The 15,077-nt window shown below is 39.8% G+C and overlaps 1 protein-coding gene across 1 annotated transcript in view; it reads right to left on the minus strand.

Annotated features, from left to right (window-relative positions):
* LOC109625321 (inactive N-acetylated-alpha-linked acidic dipeptidase-like protein 2) overlaps window positions 1-15,077 on the minus strand; it is a 428,309-nt gene that overhangs the window by 361,750 nt on the left and 51,482 nt on the right. Inside the window, exon 2 of the mRNA XM_020080522.2 lies at window positions 12,329-12,366. The gene's annotated coding sequence lies outside the window, so the exon portion shown is untranslated. The remainder of the gene's footprint in view (window positions 1-12,328; window positions 12,367-15,077) is intronic.

Consider the following 15,077-nt stretch of genomic DNA (forward strand, 5'->3'; position numbering starts at 1 on the left):
AATCCCTTATTTAAACACAATTTATTTAGGAACTCCTGGGAGCTTTGTAACGCCTGCAATTATTACAGGCCTGTTATTTAAATTTGTAAAATATACATTTTGTGATTGTTTAAAATTAAGGGCAAAACCTCTTTGACATACCGAAATTAGTGGTTTAGAAAGGTTTCTTTTAAAATGCAGGTAAACCCACTAAAAAGTGATTGACTCCTTTCCTATTGCCAGTAGAGGAGTTGTGTTTTTACCCAGTGCCTCATGTTTGACATCAAAAATGCACCAAACACAGATGCATTCTCTCTCTCCTCGGTGCCTGGCCAATTTACTTTACCCAGGTATGTTTCCATCAGCGCTGATCGGAGCCTATGTCTACTGGAGAGTCATCTTACCCTGGAGGGAAGGCCGTTTGAATCCATTATCATTGCAGTCAAAAGCCAGAGCTTAGCAGGAATAAGTGGGTTTTTGACCAGTGGAACAAATGGTCACTGTTGACAGTAAAATGATTTGCAACAGCTAAATTGATTAGATGGTTTTGAAAATGGTCAGAGGCATTGCTCATATCAAACATGAGAAAATTCATGCGTAGCAACCTAATCAAAGGAATCCTGCAGGTATTAGAATGCCAGGTGTTGTTCGCTTTACTTCAGTGGATCCTGTGCAGGCGGTTACTCTGAAGGGAAACTCTTCACTCAAAAGTTTAACGGATCACCAGGACCTCAAGTACGTTTTTTTTTATTTCAATAGTTTCATAACTGGATTAAACGTTTGAGTTAAGTGACGTTGTTTCGCTTAAGAGTTACCATCCACACGGGACACACTGAAGTAAAGCGAAGGCACCCGCAACAAGGCAGGGAGCATATTGTTCATTTCATTGATTGACCACTGGTTACCACGACACCTAGCGTTCTATTGGTTGGGGACTTTTGACAGGGTTGTTACACACACAATTCCAAGCGCACAGAAAGCAGCCCGAGTGCGGAGAAGGGCTGAAGCTGGAGCGCAGGAAATCCATGCGAGCAACAATATATTGTATCTGAGTGCAAGCACACAGTTTGAGCAGAAGCAGAGCAAATTTAAGTGCAAACAGAAGCTATTTTAGTGCAAGGGCAGGGTTTGGATGAAAAGTCACGCACATTCTGAACATAAATTCAACAAGTCATGCGCTTGAACTGGAAGACCACGCTCTTGATTAAAGATAAGAAAACAACTCCATAGAAGAGATTTATTTCCTCAAATTGATATTGTGGTATCATATGTCAGAGAGGTGGTGGTTTGCTGTTGGTTGTTGTTGTGATTGTATCTTGGCTTTAAATTATATAGATGTGTATTAATGTTTCTCTGATACTGAAGTACTGTATGTGTGGAGATCCCAGGAAGATAACTGTAATACAGTTGCCATTGGGGATGTAAATAAATAAACAAATAAACAACGTGTCCTCTGTATGACATGATGCCACAGGGCTCTATCATACAGTTTGCACAATGTGTCACCAATTGCATTGTGTTTTTGCTGGTTCCAGACCAACACATTAGTATTTCTTCTGTCCTGTGCCCACATTATTTAAATACCGACTGCACCGACACCTGTCTGAGCAACCATGGCCATGTTGGTCTTAAGAAAGGTGCGGCCAGGTGCATTGTTGGCACGTTGCTTTCTTGAGGCAGTGGAAAGAAATTCTACAAATAAAGAAAAAACTGGTGTAGAGATGATGGCACAGCTTTTCACTGTTGTTTTCAGGAGTTGTGACGATGTTATTATGCACCTGTAGGTGAGTGCACAACAGAAATGCTCTGTTTGCGAAAGAGTGAAAGAGCTTCCTCTGCAGAGGTATACTACCTTACTACAAATGCACCCTTATAATACCAATCTATTAAGAAGCAAACACACCTGGCTGGTTGGTTTATTACATGGAAACACCCACGATTCAAACGAAGTAAAGCCCTTTTGAACAAACGCAACTGGTGCAGCCATCTATTTTTCCCACGGTAAAACTATTCAAATCAGATCTGGACACACCTTGAATGTGCTGAATAGTGTTTCACCTAAACCTCTGCAGCAGATGAGGACTATGGTGCAAAGTAGAAAATAGTTCACATCTCTGCGAAATGTCACCGCTAATGGAGATAGACCGACGGTGAAAGACAAATTAAAAGCAGTAATTGAGAGGCACTTGACTGGCCAACATGCTATACTGTGTCCCCCCCAGGCTTTTAGCTCTCAGAGACCTGAGAGAGATGAAGGTAAGTTCACATCCATCCACTTCCAGCTTGGCTAAATCGCCGTGTCCTGTCAGTTTGACTACACGTTGTGATGGGCTCATAATGTGTCCTGTGTGACTGTTCTCTATGGTGGGATTGCACGTTGCACTTACACAAGGCATGTGTGTATTTGGAGATTGCATATTTCAGTGCAGTGTTATTCAAGATAAATTTCCTTCCTACAGCTGTTGAGTTTTACACATATGTGTCTGAGAACTACTTTTGTATGCGACAAAACTGCAACAGCAGACATGTTTTGTAGGAAATGTTCTCCCTGGCTGGAACACATCCAGACACAATGCATCCAACAGGAGGTGGATGTCCGGCAGATCAAACACATGACTGTCACACAACTGCTGGGGTTTGCAACAAACATGCTTTAGTTAAAGTTAGGACAAGACAGAAGTTTTGATTTAATGTAAATAAGCATGTTGTGTCTGGTGTCACTGAATTGTTTTTCTGTATTAAACCAGACTACAATCTGTCCTCGACCATAAAGGATAGTTCACCAAAAAATGAGTACGCACTCATTATCCACTCACCACTGTGCCGATGGAGGGGTGAAGTGAAGAGTCCACAAAATACTTCTGGAGTCTCAGGGGTAAACAGTGTTTCAACCAAAGTGACCTCTTCGTCAGATGTAATAAAACAACAACAACAAAAAAAATAAATGAATATGCCTCCATATTAATTTTCATTTTACAGTGAACTATCCCTTTAACCAAGTGCTATGAGTCGAAACATAACACTGAAAATGTTAAATGCTGCTGTAGAGTCACTATTGTACTGCATGGTCGGATATTCATATGCTCAGTATCCATGTAATTACAACCAATCATATATGTAAATGAACAACATATCCTCATTACATTAAGATAAATGTGGCCCTGACCCTGTTACAGTCCCTACAAAATACATTTACTGTTGCTGCCTTGTCTTCTTTGTATTTTGTATTATATATAATAAGATCATATTTGTATGTTTTGCTTTGAATTATAGGGAGAGGTAAGAGCAGTGATATCTATTGCTGGATTTTGACTTAATGTGTAATAATATCACATCATATCATATAGTATGTATTGTTTGTACACCAAGTCATCCAAGAAATCACAAAGATTCATTGTAAGTGAAAAAACATTTCACATGGAAAATTCACATTCAGCACAAAAGTGTTTTGCAGAAATATTATATCTAAAAGCATAATTTTCACATGCTAATTCAATATGCATTTTGGCATATGATAGACTGACAGAAAGTGTTTTGATACATTTAAAAAAAAAAATACCACAAGTTTACTCGTTTATTCAAAAAAATAATAATATTCACACACTATAATAAATATATACACCAAAAGGTAAATATCAGCCGTCTTAATGTGTGAATGTTAATTGTCATACATTAGTTTAATTTCTGCAAAACTAGATTTCACTTAAGCTGCTTTCAGACATGCACGGAAATCCAGATTATCTCTCGACAGTCTTGCATTTTTCGAAGTTTCTCCTGACATTCAAGGTTTTTTTTGCTGCATTTGTATCATGCTTGATTTGCTTCTTAAATTTTAGGATTTGCTGCTATACTTTAAAACCCTGAAATGGAAGATATCTGAGTCCCTTAAGTGCCTTTGTCACCGTTTACCGATGCCTGTAGGACACAAACCACATAAACAAGAAGTGTAGTAGTTGAGGCAGAGCGGCCAACATATGTCAATGAGGGGAGATGTTATAGTTAAAGATGCAGCAATGTCATGAAATCATGATTCATGGAAAAAGAGTAAGGTATTAACATATAATAAGGAATATAATGTATTTTGTTGCTTTACTGCTTTCATTGGATCATCACTGAAGCGAGGCATAAAGGCCATACATCCACTCACACTAAATAAATATATATGTTGTTGTGAAAATGTATTTATGTTCTTAATTCAGGAATCCCACATATCATAGTGTTCAATACAACCCCTGAGTATGAAGCCATGAATAACCTCTGACAAAAAGCCTCACACAGCTGAGTTCAGTCAGTCCACAAGCTGTACGGCGACACCACCACACTATCCATTCTCCTCATTAGTCAATGGCAAAACGTCTGACTCCCTCCCACTGATTACATCTAGAGTTAATGAGCCACACACTGAACATCCTCCCTCCCCCGCCATATATCTCTCTACCTCTCCTCCATCCCTCTCCACTGCCTACCTCCCTAATGTATGTCTCATAAAGTCACTCTTAAGTTTCATTTGAAGTGGCACTGATCCCGCTTTAGAAAAATACGAGAGCCTTCCTTTACCAGAAACACTTTGGTTATTCATCACATTAGCGGGAGGACAGTCTAGCAATTATCAGAAACCACCTCCACCACAGTGCTGTGAGTATGCTTAGCTGATTGTTTGAGGCTGCAGTATGATAGCACTCAGTGTTGCACTCATCAGGCCTCCTCTGACTTATAAGCAGTGGTGTCATTGTGGGGGGAATAGTGGAACTGACTTCCCAGGGCCCCAAAGGGGATGGGGGCCCTTTAAAAGCCTGAATGATAAGACAAAAAAAAATATATATATATATAATTTAATTTCTAACAACTTAATGAAAATAGCTGAAACTGGCTGAATAAATCAATTGATTGACAAAATTGTGTATCCAAAAATAGTGGAGTCACCTGTCTCACCCCTTAAAACAAATGGTTTAGTCTTTGCAGCACGTTTCTTCTTTATAAACATAATCAAAGTCAGTGAGTGACTGACTACTGGAGAAGTTTTTTTTTTCCACATAAAGTCAAATCGCTGAAAAACAACAACCAGAACCATCGGTGACCCTTCAATATAAAGGTCCCATACAGATACACTGCTTTTCAATGGACAGGATAGGAAACACAAACTCACTGACCAACCTTCACAATAAGGCAAAGCAATAAATAGCTTACATTCACACTGGAGGATTGTCTGCTGCGGTTCTACAGCTGAGCTACAGCTGATATGTGTTCGTAGGGTTTATCCTGAAAATGACCATAAATGTGTGTGTGTGAGAGAGAGAGAGAGGAAGAGGGTTATATGTAGAAAAAAAAAAATATATGCATGAGGAACATCATGAATTGAGAGGAAGACTGCTTGTGTATAGGGTCGCTGGTGCAGACACATTCTTGGATTGTTTCAATGCTGGAGCCAAGGAAAGTAAGTCTGAAGCAGTCCATGTCAAATGTAAAACCTTATGTTTCGGGCTTGGATTAAAATCAAAATAATTTGAGGCCTACATGGTGTTGTCATGTTGACATCCTGTCATTGTGAAGTCAATGTTCAACAAGTATTTGTTTTAATATGTCATTTCAAATAGTGAGATCAGGATTTATTTTTTCCTCTTGATCTCTCTCTCTCTGTCTCTTTCCTCCCCAGTAGGGCTTCATCTGACTGGCCAATACAATACTTTCAGGGCTGCCATTGGTCTTTTTGATTTCCATGTTGTTGTACAGTCAGCATTTTTGGCAGTCACAACAGTTTTGATGGGTAAAAAGGATTAAGTCAGGTGTCATGGTACAGGGAGTGAAGTCCGAGCTATGGGGAGGTTGGGGTTGATCCACAGAACACAGCCTTTGATAAGGGAGACCACTGCTTCACAATCAGGCATCACCCTGACAGTTCCACAACTTTGCCATAAAGACACTGCTTAAACAGCATGTTCATTATTGTAACTATGACAACTACAGCGGCCCGTTACTTCAGGAGATGCTCCTTTGCGTAGCAACACAGGGACAAATGGCCCCCATACGTTCAGGCTGGAGGCTTTGCTGAGTCTGAAACCTGGTTAAGATCTGGTTTTCACATCCACCCTTAGTGATCAGATCACTAGTTGTCAGTGCTAAGTTCATGTGTGAACGCACCCAAATTCATAATCAATTTGGAGCTGGTCTGCTTCTCTCTCCCTCTCTCTTGATGCATACTAATAGGATTGATTGAATTAATGAAAAAAACATCAACATTACACCTTCAACATGCTACTCCAGCATTTATTTTGTGTTTCTCAGATCCATAGTGGCAGAATAAATCATGGATTAAAGGCTCAGTGTGTAAGATTTAGGTGAAAGGGATCTATTGGTGGAAATTTACGGAGGCCGCCATGTTTTTTACAGTAGTAAAAACTGGAAAGACTAAACACCTTTTGATTTTATATGACAACTGAAGTCTACCACAGGCTCTCTTTCATGTGTGGAAGTGTGTGTCTGAATCTTACACACTGAACCTTTAAGTGAACAGGAGAAAACACAGGTGTGAGTAAGTGGGTTTCTGTGATACACTATAAACAGAAGTGCAATCTTACTATTGAATCTCCAAAGGTCCCTTCCTGTACATCGTATGATGTAGGCATTGTTTAATAGCTGCCTTCATACTCCAGTGAAGATAAGGCCTGTGTGCTGAATCCGGAACCCGTCTCCATTCATTTCAGCTTAACTCCATTTATTAACCTACACAGATAACCCAACCACTGGAAAACGCAGAGTCAGCGGCCGACACACTTCCTGAGATACACCAAATCACACCGAGTTTCCACATTCCGCAGACTATTTGGGTTCGGTCATGGTCTGTGGTTTTTATGTTTCCTGCATCAGATCAGTGTATGCTCTACTCAAACATACTGAAGAGAAATGTACCAACTAGTGAGTCAAATTACAATCATTTCCACTGCAATTCTATATAATATACTGTACATATTTACTTTTTATCACTAGAACCCACAGCATGTTAGGGCTTTTACAATCAGATAAAAAAAAATCCCCTGGGGCAGAGCTCCTCTGCAGGCAGAAATGATTTCATTCTCAAGATGAGAAAGGCACAGAGCAGGAGATGAGAAATCAGAAGTTATATAGTCTAGTGATGCCATTTAGAATAATACTTCTCAATAAATTAAAAGAAAATGATTACTGAAATGTTTCCATTCAACATTACTTAGAAATGATGAAAGGTAAATGTTACTTGATTGAATTAGTGGAATCAGTACCAAATTCTAATATTATCCCATGCTGCCAAACTATCTCTATTTCTCAAACTCTACTTGATAAAATTGTTCCATGACCATATTGTTGCCTTTAACATATGCTGACCATCATGATGTGCAAAAGACACTCCACCTCTTTTAATTTGATTATGCTTTATGTGATTGTGACTGTTATTTTGACTACGGTCTCTTGTGCAGCACGGACCAGTATGACTGAAGTGACTATGAGTAGCCAAAGCCAAATACAAGAAGTCAAATACACATCTGAGTGTGCAAGCATTAGGCAACAGCGAAGATGAAAAGATGAGCAGCAGGTCAGGGCTGCTCTATCTCACACGCACACATGCGTACTTCTACCTAAGTGACACCCAACGGCATAATGCATTCCCTGGCTCCTTACGCTAAACCTTTACCATCACAACTAAACTCCTATCCTCTGCCTGGCTGACCTGGTTTCTTTTTAATTCTTATTTATATTTGTTTTATCAAATAAAAAATGATTTTAATAATATGAACATGGTTGTAATAACGGACCTACAAAATGTTTTTTTACCACCCTGTGTGTCCCTCAGACTGTGTTTCTATCTCAACCGAACCTAACCCTAACGTAAAGCCTTCAAACAGCGTATAAAATACATAATAATATATAGCGTATATAAAAGTGGGTCAGAAAGTGAGGACTGACCAAAAAATGCCCTCACTTTACCAAAATATCTTTAATTTGTAAGTTCTAGGATCAAACCAGTCCTCACAAAGATATTTGTACAGGTGCAAGTACACACACACGCGCGCGCGCACGCACACACACACACACACACACACACACACACACACACACACACACACACACACACACACACACACACACACACACACACACACACACACAGCAGTGACAATGTGACCTAAAGATGTAGGGCAGAATTCTGTCACACTAACAACTGCTGCAACAACTACCACAACTATCCTACTACTATTAGAGATTAGTAGTTCCAGAAACTTCTTATATCACTTAAAGCTTGCCAGTGCCAATAGTTCTTATAGAGTTTAATTACTGAGACATTTTCCACGTTAAAGATTAATACTTTTGCAAAATCCGGAACTGATCTAAGAAATAACTCTTGTTATCATCCAACAAATCATAAGGTTTATCTTGTAACACCCTTCGTGGGTTCCCTCCAGTGCCATAGGTAAGTGGGTTTAGAGGCCAATATCAACCTGTTATAAGTCTTAACGCCTACTTGCAATTAACTTGGCAGTGAAATACAGGACCTTCAGAAAATTTGCACAAGCAAACACTGCAATGAAAATATAAATAAAATAAATAACTAATAGTATAAATTATATATTTATACTGTATATACATATATATATTAAAAAGTTCTCCTCAAGGTCATCAAACAACACCAATGACAGCAGATGAGGAGTGAAACTGTCTTCTTGTTTTCAGTGTTCTCTTTGTTATCCTTGTTTTATTGCCCAGGAAGAGGCTCAGCGTCTTAAGCCTAATTGACTGTTGTTTTATGTGAAAGCACAGCTTGTGTTGCTCTGAAAAAGAGTTGATTTTATTTCCAAGGTAGGACATACTGCCTTGGTTATTAGGCAAACAAAGGTTAGGAGGAGATGAGGATACGAGACAGGAGAGTAAATAGAGGGAAAAGAAAAAGGGCAATTTGGGAAAGAACATGAATGGAAAGAAGGAGACATAAAACAAGTCTCAGTCCACCATTTATAAAAAAAACAAACGGTGGCCATTTCCAGATTCATAAATTGTATCCAGTGTCTACTAGAATGGGTTTACATGCTGTAAAAAAAATTAAAAGAATGATTTGTCATTTCAGCTCTTGGTCCACCTACCACAAAGCTCAGCAAATTTTTCAAGTGGCCCACTCCTTTATGAATGGTTGGCCATTTAGAAAGTATGTTGGAAATGTCAGGCTCCTTACTCAGAGGATTCTAGTCATCTAGAATGTCAGTGATGCAGAGACAAAAAAAAAAAAAAAAACTTTTAGTTGTGTATTTTTGTTGTTTTCTTTTGCTCAAATTTCTTTTTGGCCAAATGGCATATCCATTTATCCACAGGTTTTCAACAAGCCACAAATAAGGCAAAAGGAAAGATTATGTTTTCACATGAATAGAAGAGTAATGTTGATGGGTCACTCTGAGGCTTGTATTGAAAACCAAGACTCTACAGCCTACCTAGCAACCTGTGAGAGTGTATTTAGCACAGCGGCACTTTGAGCCAAATGCTAAGTCAATGTAAATGTAAATTGTATTAATATAGCACAGTTAAAACAACTTGGTTGACTGAAGTGCTTCACAAGTAAAAGGTACACCAAGAGGACCATAACATGCAATACATCAGAGTAAAAAATAGAAAGTAGAATAATTAAAAATTACAATAAAACTAAATATAAGATATACAATAAAATAAAATAGTCAGCTGGGATAAAAACTTACTCAACTTGAGGAGAAAGCCAAGGAGAACAGATTTTTTAGAAGTGATTTGAAGTGTGAAAGAGAGGGGCAGATCTAATGTGGAGTGTTAAGTTGTTCTAAAAGTTTGGAGCGGCTACTGCGAAGGCACGATCACCTTTGGTTATGAGTCTTGCTTTAGGTCGGTCCAGGAGCTCAGTGGCTGACCTCAGCTCCCTCACTGGAGTGTGTATATGGAAAAGTTCGGCTAAGTAAGGCGGTGCCAGTCTGTTAAGAGATTTAAAAGTTAACAGTGAAATTTTAAAATCGATCCTGTGACAAACAGGAAGCCGGTGGAGGGAGTGCAACACTGGTGTGATATTGTCTCTGTTTTCGGTCAGGAGGCGAGCAGCAGCTTTTTGGACTGTAAACATTTAATGGAGGATTGGTCTCAGCCTACATACACAGAATCACTGTAGTTGAGAGGTTATGAAGGCATGGATAACCCCTCGAGACCCTTTTGTGGGAGATAGGCCTTTAGGCTATGAGTCTTATGAAGTCTATCATCAGTACGCCAACATGCTAAAATGCCAATCATCATGTAGAGTTAAAGTAGGTAATGTTAACCATATTCACACAGTGCATGTTTACTGTCAGGGCTAACATTTGCCAGGCAGCACCAAACACAATGTAAAACAAAGGCTGATATGAATGCTGTTCAATTATTAAGCAAATTCAAAGGTTTGGGAAAAACTGACTTGTTGTGGAAAAGTATGAAAAGTTAGGAAATTACTGGAAAATAAGTAGTATGCCCACATTGTCTGGAAACTATGAATATCTATTAATTTCATTTAGGCTCTCCAGTATTTGTTGTGCTATTTCAGTTAAGACCAAGGTGGTTTAAAAAAAGTTGAATTTATTCGTGTATTTTTTCATCAAGTGATATATTGTTAGCACTTTTGGTTCCAGTCATTTGTCTGATCATCATCTCATAGTTTTCCTATTACTTCATTAAAGTCATATGAGCACCCAAATAACTGTTGATCTTAATAATAACTTCCGGTTGAGTATGATGCAACACTGGTAAGCTGTGCTGGTTTCAGCAGTGAGTGTATGACATATGTGTGTTAACGCTGTGGTACTAAAGCTAAAGTACTAACAGTGGTGGTTTCATGACAAGCACACACCTATCCACTGGCCCTCTCATACAATGCAGCAGAGGCTAGAGCATCATTAAAGAGGAATTTAATAAAGAGAGCCAAGGTGGGACACAGCTCACTCCTGTACACTTAGCTAATGCATGAGTCTGTGTGTGTGCATGTGTGGATGTTTGTGTGTCCATCCGTTTGTCCTGCTAGCTGTTGCCCAAGTCCTTCATCTTGGCCATGGTTCTTATTGACTGCATTTGAGGCCATAAATCACTGTGTGTGTGTGTGTGTGTGTGTGTGTGTGTGTAACCCAATGTTTCTGTGGATGGGAACAACAGTCCACACCATTCTCAGGTCAGAGTGGCAACACAGTGAGCTGTGTGCGTGTATGTGTGTGTGTGTGTCTTTGTGTGTGAGATCACAACTTAAGCCCAGTTCATGCGCACAACAATGAATGATTACAAAGGTGTAGACCCCGTTGGGTGGGCTACGGCGTTGCTTCGACGCAGAACACTAAATTGGAAAGTAGTAGAGGATTCACTGACACGATCAGCGAGACCTCACACAGCCATGTAAATGCTCCACACACCAGTGCACCCTTCAGTCACAAAGACATGGGGCTTGTGCACAGGCACTTAACACAAGCACGTAAAGGCAAACAGAAATGCAATTAAGCAGACTGCATCAATACAGCAGTGGGTGTATTTCCTCTGCCTCGCCTAACCCTACTTATTAAATCTCTCTCCAGCTTTACTTTTTTTCTAACCATGTTTCCATGGGGGTGATGCTGCGTTGAGTACAGATGGAGGTGAACTGTGTCAGACGTTAACTGCCCTCCATTAACATTTCCCAGAGTGCTACTGGAGGGAGCAATCAAATGGAGCAGTCAAGCAGATGCACAGCGGGCAGTCATCATATGTGTACACACACCGACATACACAGACAAAGACACGGTCGTAGACAAAGCCATTTATGACACTATTGGGAAACAACACTGTTGACATTTCAGACTTCCAAATTGCTGTCTATTCATGCCAAAGTGCAAAGAGGTCTGGAAATGAGCTGTATCATCAGCTACTATTACTGAGTTATGGAGATCTCACGCTCCGAGGCCCAAATCCTGCAGCTGATATTGTAGAATAACGTTAACCCACTATCCATTCATCCAAAGGGGGGTTAGTTGTGACCTAGTATCAATAGTGTGATTCTGGCCGTCGTGGCACATCACCCAAGATTCTTTTTCTGGGATGTCAATATTTAAAGTGTTGCAATAAGCAGCGAGTGAGGTTCTTGATTTTTGCTTCTCGTTTCAAGACATTTTTTTCTCAAGCATGTTATCCTCTGGTCCAAATCCAATGGAAATGTGCAACACAACAACATTTTCCTTGCAACTTGCCGTTAAAAGTTTAGAGGAGGCGTTGTAAACCTATTCACAAGCTGCCTCTTGGTTGTATCTCTGTTGTGTTATCTCAGTCTGGAAATAGACATGTGTAAAACACAAATGCCTTTATTGTAATGTATCAGATTCATACTCACGTGTGATGTGCTGGAGCAGGTCTGCTGTTTCAAATGGCCTGAAAAAAGAAAAGAGAGGAGATGGAAGAATTGCAGACAACCTGTATTATTTAATATAGTGAAATTTCATTTTATCCAAGCATCTGAAGTGGCCTTTCTCAGAGCCTGGAAAGAGTCGGGGAGGGAGAGAACACGGAAAGAGAGGGGAGATGAATAGTCAGCTGCATATTTTATTCGTCTCTTCAGCTTCTCTCTCCTCCCTTGAGACGGAAGCTTTTGTATCACTTCTCACAATACCTCACTTACTGCTCTCCTTCTGAAAATAGCACAGACTCAGAGAGACAGTGTGCCAATGAATCCTCAACTTCCTCCAGATGGACAAAGTTGGTAAATGTCATTTTCTGTGATATGGTGTGTCAGTCCATCTAATTATTGCAGAGATATTTAAGTTTCATAGCAATCCATCCAATGGCAGTTCAGTTGTGAACAAAGAAGTCTGACTGAGCAAGACTGCAATCCCCCGAGCATCCCTGTATGGCCATCTCTTCTTTGGGTAAAGCAACTTTGTTCCAAATGGTGCTGACGTCCAGTTTTCCTGCCTTTCTTCCCTTTAATCCTTTCAACACTCCTTCCCACTTATAAAACTGGCATGTTTTAGACTCTGGAGAGGTAAAAGTGGATCTTTATTAATTATAAATGTACATGGGCTTTCCTTGAATTGATCAACAGGTTGGGCTGTTCTGTTACAGCGTTACTGCTCAAGTGCATTAAGAACTACGCGGGTTAAAAAAAGAAGTGATGGAGAGAAGGGTTGGTTATTTATTAATTAAGCAAGAACAGAAAATGCCCAGATGGCTTGGAAAATAAGGTACACTGAAAGAGAGAGGCTTGCAGAGACAGCAAGTAAAGATTGAGAAAATAAAGGTGAGCTGAAAGATAAAGACAAGGAATGGGAGTAGACGGAAGAAAAGAATAATCATGCTGTGAGTGAATTCCTAGTTCTTTCAAAGGCTGCTTCCCTCTGCCACTTCTATTTTCTTTATCTTTTTGTGACATTAAATTGGAGGAAAAGAGCACAGATCGTTAAAATAGATCTATTTGCATTTGAAGTCACTGGTATGGAGCTATACATACATGCAGTGTATTTTGTTCCATACCCTTTGAATGCTTACCTGCACATGATTTGTACACTGAAGTAAACGCTGAAGGCTATCACTAAAATATCATTGGTGTAATTATGCAAAGGGGATTGCAGAAAAGAAGAGTGGAGGGGTAGAGGGTGGGGAGGTTGAAAAAGAACAAAAGAGTCCTGCTTTCAAGTTGGAGATGAGAAGATGGGCCAAATGAAACAGTTCATTGTGGCCTTTTCATTGTGGCCGTCTTTCATCTCTAATTTTCTCCTTTTCCGATTCTTTTTCTTCTTCTGTAGCGACAGCCTCGATTATTAATTTCACTCTTAAGCGCTGACATGGCTGCCTCTGTAATTACTTTATTTCAAAGCTGCCACATTTCACCTCTGAATGCGCCAGGCAGCACACTGAAGGTTTGTAATTAATATTTCCCTTTTCAGTCAAATGTCTTTAAGGACTGAGATTAGAAGGTAAGACTGAGGGTAAGTGGGCTCACATTTATATCCGAGAAGGGTTGAACTGAGGGTGACTTAACTTGGTGGTAGACAGCTGAAGATGTTTCACCTCTCATCCACGAAGCTCCTTCAGTTCTGACTGACTGGTGGGGTGACACAGGTATTTAACCTTGGGGTCGTTATGAAGACTAATTCATGTCACTTGGTTCGTTAGTGCTCCTGGAGGTTGTAACGACAGTCATTGGAACCGTCAGAGTCACACAAGGCCAAGTGTGAATGGTTGTTCCATCTACTGAAAGTGGATTAACCCTCTGGAGTCTATGTTTTGAAGTAGTTCAACATCCAAAAAAAAAATTATTTCACCATCACTGATAGATTTGACAGCAGTTAGTGAAAGCATTTCTGGCCTGGGCATATGAGAGTGGTAAGAATACAGGGACTTGGTTGGGTCTTGCAGAGTCGCAGGATTTATTTCCTCGCACTTCATTGCTAGTTCACAGCTATACTGCTAACTTTTAACTCTCTGCTCCAGTCACCCTGGCACATCCACTCTCTCTTTTTAACAATTTAACTCTGTGTAATATTTGGATAACAATATCCATCGAGAACGTCCTAATCTTTCTGCAGATCTTTCACAGAGATGATAATTCAATGTAGTTTCCATGATTACCTGATCCTAATGTCACATGCCTTCTCCTCCTTAGGAACAAAACACTGAAGTAGTTTCCACACAGTGCAAGTGTATAATAAAGCGAGTGAGATACATGTTATGGTAGCGTTACATGCATAGCTAGCTTCAGTTAATCGCACGTCAGAGATTCCAGGTTTGATTCTAAGTGTGCAAAAGCCCAAAACAAGCAGCTCTGACAAGCCCCAAGTCTTTGTCAATGGGAAATGGTCACAACATGAAAAATGACAGAAACGAAAGATGCAATGGCCGGAAGTCAAACTACATTCCAGAGACAAACCTGTAAAGAAGCCTCTCATTTCCTCTTACATATCATCCAATTGATGTATATTTTTAGTTTGGGCAGGTCAAGCACTGCCTGACTTGCTTTCCCTGTGATGCACTACTTATTTCCCTCACCTGATATTTCCACGACTGAGCAACAAAATATAATTGATTCCATTACATTACATGTGAGCCCTTGACTCTTTGATTATTCTCAGTTTACTCATTGTAAC

Source organism: Paralichthys olivaceus, chromosome 3 (assembly GCF_024713975.1).
Source record: "Paralichthys olivaceus isolate ysfri-2021 chromosome 3, ASM2471397v2, whole genome shotgun sequence".
Classification (NCBI taxonomy): Eukaryota; Metazoa; Chordata; class Actinopteri; order Pleuronectiformes; family Paralichthyidae; genus Paralichthys; species Paralichthys olivaceus.